The sequence below is a fragment of the Carassius auratus genome, chromosome 28 (genome assembly GCF_003368295.1).
Source record: "Carassius auratus strain Wakin chromosome 28, ASM336829v1, whole genome shotgun sequence".
Classification (NCBI taxonomy): domain Eukaryota; kingdom Metazoa; phylum Chordata; class Actinopteri; order Cypriniformes; family Cyprinidae; genus Carassius; species Carassius auratus.
Window position 1 is genome coordinate 3,236,161 of NC_039270.1, and position 6,566 is coordinate 3,242,726.

The 6,566-nt window shown below is 36.5% G+C and overlaps 1 protein-coding gene across 3 annotated transcripts in view; it reads right to left on the bottom strand.

The window, feature by feature from the left end:
- The window catches only part of LOC113047440 (MAGUK p55 subfamily member 3-like), a 28,902-nt gene extending 23,968 nt beyond the window's left edge, over positions 1-4,934 (bottom strand). For 2 of the 3 annotated variants that reach the window (XM_026208811.1, XM_026208810.1), the window contains exon 1: positions 4,324-4,796. The gene's annotated coding sequence lies outside the window, so the exon portion shown is untranslated. Of the gene's footprint in view, positions 1-4,323 lie in introns of all 3 variants that reach the window. The other variant, XM_026208809.1, reaches the window with a different exon arrangement.
- Between the last annotated feature and the right edge of the window lie 1,632 nt (positions 4,935-6,566).

The following is a 6,566-nucleotide window of genomic DNA, read 5'->3' on the forward strand; positions in this document are numbered from 1 at the left end:
CGCAGCCAGCTTTGTGCCAGTGTGTCCATGCTGAGTGTTCCCTCATTCCCTAGAACAACTGACAGTGAGAGGTTTTTGGAGAGGCAAACAGGTCTACCTGAGTGGCTCCAAAACTTTTCCAAATCAGCTGGAACACCCGGGGTTGGCCACTCTGCCACTCTACTGGAAGTTAGCTCAAGGCAGCTCGTTGTTTGTTTGGTTGAGCAGGCCCGGAATGTGATTGGCATGAAGTGACCTCAGAATCTTCTGATCTTGTGATCAGTGAGACCACTGTCCTGGAGGCGTGAGCATGGTCCATTGTTGGTGCATCCGCAACTCTCCATGCCCTCCCAGGACCCAGAAACAGAGAAAACTGCTCTCTCGTCAAGATTTTCCATATTCTGCACCCGGCCCTCCTCCGGGAGTGGGAGAGGTGCCTTCACCATCCCCCAAGAGCAGCTTTTTCCCTCTCTGGGTCAACTAGGCACATGAGGTAGCAATTGTGATCATCACCCATAATGATCGCATCTAGAAACGACTGGGTGATACGTTGTATATAGCAATACCCACATAACCACAAAGACGTAACATCAAGTTTGCCACACAACTTATTAAAACTCTTATTAAAAAGAATCCCCCCTTAAATGCTCTTTTAGAAAAAAAGCTATTTTTGGAGTGCTGAAGCACACGGTGGAGATGGCAATCTGCAACACAAACAGAGGGTCGTGCAGCCCACCTGACATGGGAAATCACCACCGCTGAAGCACCGTACCCCCAACACGTAGAGCTTTCAAAGAGTACACTGAAATCGTTCAGTCTTCTTCTTTCAGTAGAGTAGTCATGAGCAGAACGATGTGATCACTCGGCTCTGAAGCAAAAACCTGGTATGCATTGCACCTGCTGCCTTTTTATGCTCATGCTGTGATCAGCGGCTGCTGGTTAATACCTGCATGCCAGTGTGCACTGGCTCGTTTAGTTATACTCGAAGTAGATTGGTATCTCAAAAAAAAAAAGAAATTATATATATATATATATATATATATATATATATATATATATATATATAACAAGCCATGTGTGATTGCACAGTATATGTAAGAATATGGCAAATCACAGATAGTTTTACTCATAACATAGAGCTGCATTCAATTCTCAGAAATATCAGGAGAGTGAATGTGAGAGATAAATTTATAATCCCATCATGGCTACCACAGACAGGAATCCGCTATTACTTTTTCTTTAAAGGATGATGTCATTCCCACTTCTGCTGTTCTGTTAATGATGTAATTGGTTAAAGAGCTTAGTGGAAGCAATACACAGGGGCATATGAGGTGTGTTTTTAAAGGGTTTTGTGTGTGTGGCAGAGAGAGAGAGAGAGAGAGAGAGAGAGAGAGAGAGAGAGAGAGAGAGAGAGAGAGAGAGAGAGAGGGTTGGTATAAACAGCAAGGCCAAGTTAATACTGAGAAAAACAGGTTCAGGACTAGTGTTAGATAAACAATAAATTATAAATGTACAGTCTATCAGTAGAGAAATTCCATGTTTTTATGATATTGGAAAATAATTAATAAAATGAATTACTAAAATAATTTATTCCTAAAATACACACATTTTTATTTGATGCATTTTTGGATTCTTTGATAAAACTAAGTTTAGAAGAACATCATTTATTTAAAGTAGTAATTCTAAGTCTTTACATGGTAACATTTTACCAATTTAATATGTCCATGTCCAAGTATTAATTTCATTTTTTAGTTACCCCATCCTTTTAAAATGGTATGTATAATAAATTATTTGTTTGTATATGTTATAATATATTGCTTGCATATTATGTTATGTACAGTATGTTTATATATATTAGTATCTTGTTATGTAGAAAGCCAATGCAAAGTTAATGTTGCTTGGCTTGTTCATAAACCTAAAAAGAAAAATATTAACTTTGACATAATAAAAGCATGAACACGTCATTGTGTGCTATTTCTATCCAGAACAGCTTGCCCTTTTCAGTTTTGGGCTTGTAGCTAAGAAAACCACACACACATGAACACACAGAGAGAGATACTGACAAAGACCTTTCTGCAACCTTATTGGCTTTGAAGGTCTCTTTAGGTCAGAAAGCCTTCAGCAGATAGCACATCTGTTTGGCCTGCCTAATTCGCACAGATGTGTGCTGAATTTCAGAACATCAAATACAATCTGGTTGTTAAAAAACTTTAAGGGTGTATAAAACACATTTAATGTTGTTAGGTGAATGGTGCTGTCTGCCTGCTGCCAGGAGGATATTAACTCTCTGATACTCTGAAGGGAACCAGAGCGGAATATGTAAAACTATAGGGGAGCTTATGTTTCTATAGGCCACCTGCACATTTGAATATGATTCAACTTGATCTTGAAAATCATTTCAAAACAGTCCAGTTTTAACACACCTCTTATTCTAAACTTTATATTCTTTTTATATTGAGCTAACTTTAAATGGAAATTGTGTCTTTTTTTTTTTTTTTTTTTTTTTTTGTATGTCTCCAGTCCTTGTTTTATGTTAATGAAAAGTGAAACACTGGCTCTGTTGTGCCATCAGACAATTAAGCATTGTTTGAGTAGCAGTTTGACATGTCAGCTTCTTGCTTAAGTGTGAGTTCAGGATGGAATATTTTGTTTTTTCAACAGTGGAAGATTTACTTTACTTTTTTTGTGTTGACCTTTCTTGATAAAACAGGAAAGTTGAATGGGATATACACCTTTCATAATCTTAGGGCTGATTTGCTGCTCAAGAAACATCTCTGAATATTATCAGTGTTGAAAACAGTTGTGATACTTAATGTTTTTGTGAAAACATTGATACATGCTTTCATTTTTTGATGAATAGAAAGTTTAAAAGAACTGTTTATTTTAAATAGAAATATGTTCTAAAATTATTAATGTGTTTACTGTCACTTTTGGTCAAAAAAAAAGTATTCCTTTACAATAAATCTGTCCCCAAACTTGGGCTCATTTTTGAAAAATAAATAAATGAGCAATTAATAGTCATTCGCAGGTTGCAGTCTTTGTTTGCTTACACAGCTGAAAGCAGGTGGAGAGCTGCTTGGCATGGGATAAGGCTCCTTTAAACAGTAATAATGGCAGAGGAATTTCAATCAGGTTATCTAAGAAATGGATAGGTTTTCACAGACAGAGATAAAAGCATGTACAGGACTGTTAGAGGAGTTTTTATATCCCTCAAGATGAATTTTGATCCAGTACTCGTGACTAATCTGGGAAATGCATGTGAGGTCTGAAATAAACCTCCTCTTTGTGTCTAATTACTTAAAATAACTCTGTAACAAATAATAAATCAGTCCTCTATCTAGAACAAACTGTGATTCTGCATTTTGAAATAGTTTTTAAAATGAAATATATATATATATATATATATATATATATATATATATATATATATATATATATATATATATATATATGATTTTATACATCATAATTTCAAGTCCAAGACACCATTGGAAGTTTGCTCAGAACTACTGCTCTCTCTATAAAATTATGCCAACAAATGAGACTTATTCTTTAGTGCCTCTCAGAATAAAAGTGACACATGTTGATGAGACATCAAGATTTTGTTTTAGTGCCAAATGGGATTTATGAATAATAAGTTGACCCGGGGTGAAAGGTCAGCAATCACCCAGATTCGCCTTTTGTTCAAGATTAGAAAGACATTAAGACATTTGTAGACATCTGGCTGAATGCCTTCCTGGACCATCTTCAAAACTTGCATTGATCTTAGAGAAATATATGTTGCCTGGAGGCTACATCATGTTCGAAACATTATTTTGCAAGCGCAAATTCATTAATAGTTCAAATGCCTCTTGCCATGAAGCATTTTGTGTTTTGGCACAAGCAGCGTTTCTCTAACAGACCACTAGAATTCAACTTGCAGTGATTAATTCTGTTACACTTACACTGATGCGAGAACACTTGCACCTCAGACAAACAAAGAACAAACTGATGGACTCATATTATCAATAATGGAAACAGGTCAGCACGTTTTTCTCTCAGCACTGTTGTGAAAACATCAGTACTTTCTCTTTCTCTCTGCTCAGATGCCTAATGCTTCCTTACTCTCCCTATCTCTCCATTACAGTCTTCCTCTTCCTCTGAATCTCTCTCTTCTCCATCTGCAGTGCAGTGCTGGTTTGCACATATGCCACTGATTCGCTCCGAGAGAAAATAAAGCCCCTCTGGATGAGATAATCATCAAAACATACACAATAATCTCGTGCAGTGCACGCTGGGCCTGGCTTTGTGTTTAGCTCTGGTATCATGAAGCAAATGAAGGTTTAATAGAGAGGAGCAGCCTACCTCTGATTCCGTCTTCTTCTCTTTTTTCTGTTTCTCTGGATCTGTCGTTCCCAGATGGTTGCCTTACTGATCTTTTGACTGTAACTCTTCCTCCGGCTGCCGTCCCTGCCGTCTGTCGCATCTCTTTCTGTTTCTCTGTGGTTCTCGCTCTTCCACACACATACACAAACCCCCTCCCCTTTCTATCCTCCCTCCCCTTCTACCTCCTCCCCTTCTCTCCTCCATTCATCCAGTATCCCCCAGTCTCTCTCTCTCTCTCTGCTGTCATTATATCACCAGAGACAGTAGCAGGTGGGTGTTGTAAGACACACAGGGGCCGTGTTGCCTCCATTGCCCCCCACCCCATCCTCTGTGTCTTTTTTTTTCTTCTCTTTAGATTATCGTGTCCACTTGAGCAGCTCTGAAAGCCTGAGCACTCATTCACTCACAGTCAGATGGAAGACATGGAGGTAGAGGCCCTCCACATCCCCCTCCTCGCTCTTGCATAGGCATGCAGTGTATTTACATGTGAGTGTGTGTGAGATTGTAGATGGATTAATCCACAGTCCAAAGCTGGGTTTAGTGTAGTCCTGAGCTGTAGTATGGGTCATTTTAGGTACAGTAAGGTTCAAAATATAAGACCTTATCGAAAATCTGATTGTTTTTGTTGTTGTTGTTGATGTTTTAATTACACCTTAATTTAAATTTGAGCAAAGTGTTTTAAAATAGTTAGATAGGCGTGCAGGCGTGTGTGTAACCCAGTGTGTGCTTTGCATAGGGCCATGTGGTCTTCTTTGACACAGTAGCATTGCATAAATAATATGGATGTTCTTCAGTCAGAGGCCCTCATTAACGGGTACAGGGGTCGTCAAGGGTTGAAAGGCTTGTTTGGGGCTTCTGTCTAATTAATTCAGAGACATCTGTTACAACTGATCTGACTCTAAGGAAAAGATTTACAAGAGTCACTCCATCACACACATGCACACACACACACTCATGGGTAATAAAAGGTAATCTTTTTAAATGGCTATTTTCCCAGTATATCTTTAAAATTTATAGTGTGTATGTTATTTTCTCTTATACGGACAGCATTTTTATTTGAAAATGTATATTCAGGTGGCTTACGATTTCCTCTAACTTATAACTTTTCAGAATTAAACAATGGATTTAACGGATTTGAAAATGTGATTTTATGATGATTGTTACCAAATAAAACATATGCTACTGCGGCCATGTATTTAAAAAAGGTAATAAACCAATGTTGAAAAAAAAAAAAAAAAATGTGGAGGCATATACAAGAATAATTCGTCAAATTGTAGATAACTATATCTTTAGAAATTTATTTCCTTTCATTATACAGAACAATATGAAACACTTCATACAAGGAGCATAACATTTTTTTTTACAAAAGCTTTATGTACAGGTAGAAAATATCCCAGCTACACATAAATAATTATATATATATATATATATATATATATATATATATATATATATATATATATATATATATATATATATATATATATATATATATATGAAGCAAACAGACAGCTGAGTAAACAGTGCCATGTTCTGTTTTAAATAAATATATTGGCACGACTACAAAGGACACATGGTTGTTTACTCATCATCATTGCATAATTCTCCTATTCAAAAGAAAACATCACAGTCAGGCACAGAGATCAATTTCTGGTGGCATGCATTGTCCTGGCATAAAATAAATTAATTCTTTGGAGGAGATATCAACCAAAAATGCATAACTGAATGTACCAGTTCTGTCTTTCATGACAGATAAATCTTAAAACACACACACACACACACACACACAACAGACATTGCATGTTCTCTCCTACAAAGTGCAGTTACTGTCAGAATATAGATCAGATGCATTAGTACTACTGGATTACATTATATATTCTGACCTTATTGCTTCCACAGATGAGAAATTTAAATAAAATATGCCAAAATATGGTTTAATATTACATCCTTTATAATAAATTATTTTGTGTTGAAAACCACAGAATACATGAATGATCTCTGTCTGATAACAAAACTCTGAATATGAAATGTGCAGACAAAACAAGAAGTGAAAAAAAGACGAGTGGTTAAGCATTCATCTCACATTGTAATACACAGGACACGTTTATCAAGCTTGTGCTAGGAAAACCCAATCATCAATGCACTTTTAAGAAGTGAGCACTTTATCCTGGGTGAAAGAAATTTGGAATTAAAACAGTAAAATTTATATATATATATATATA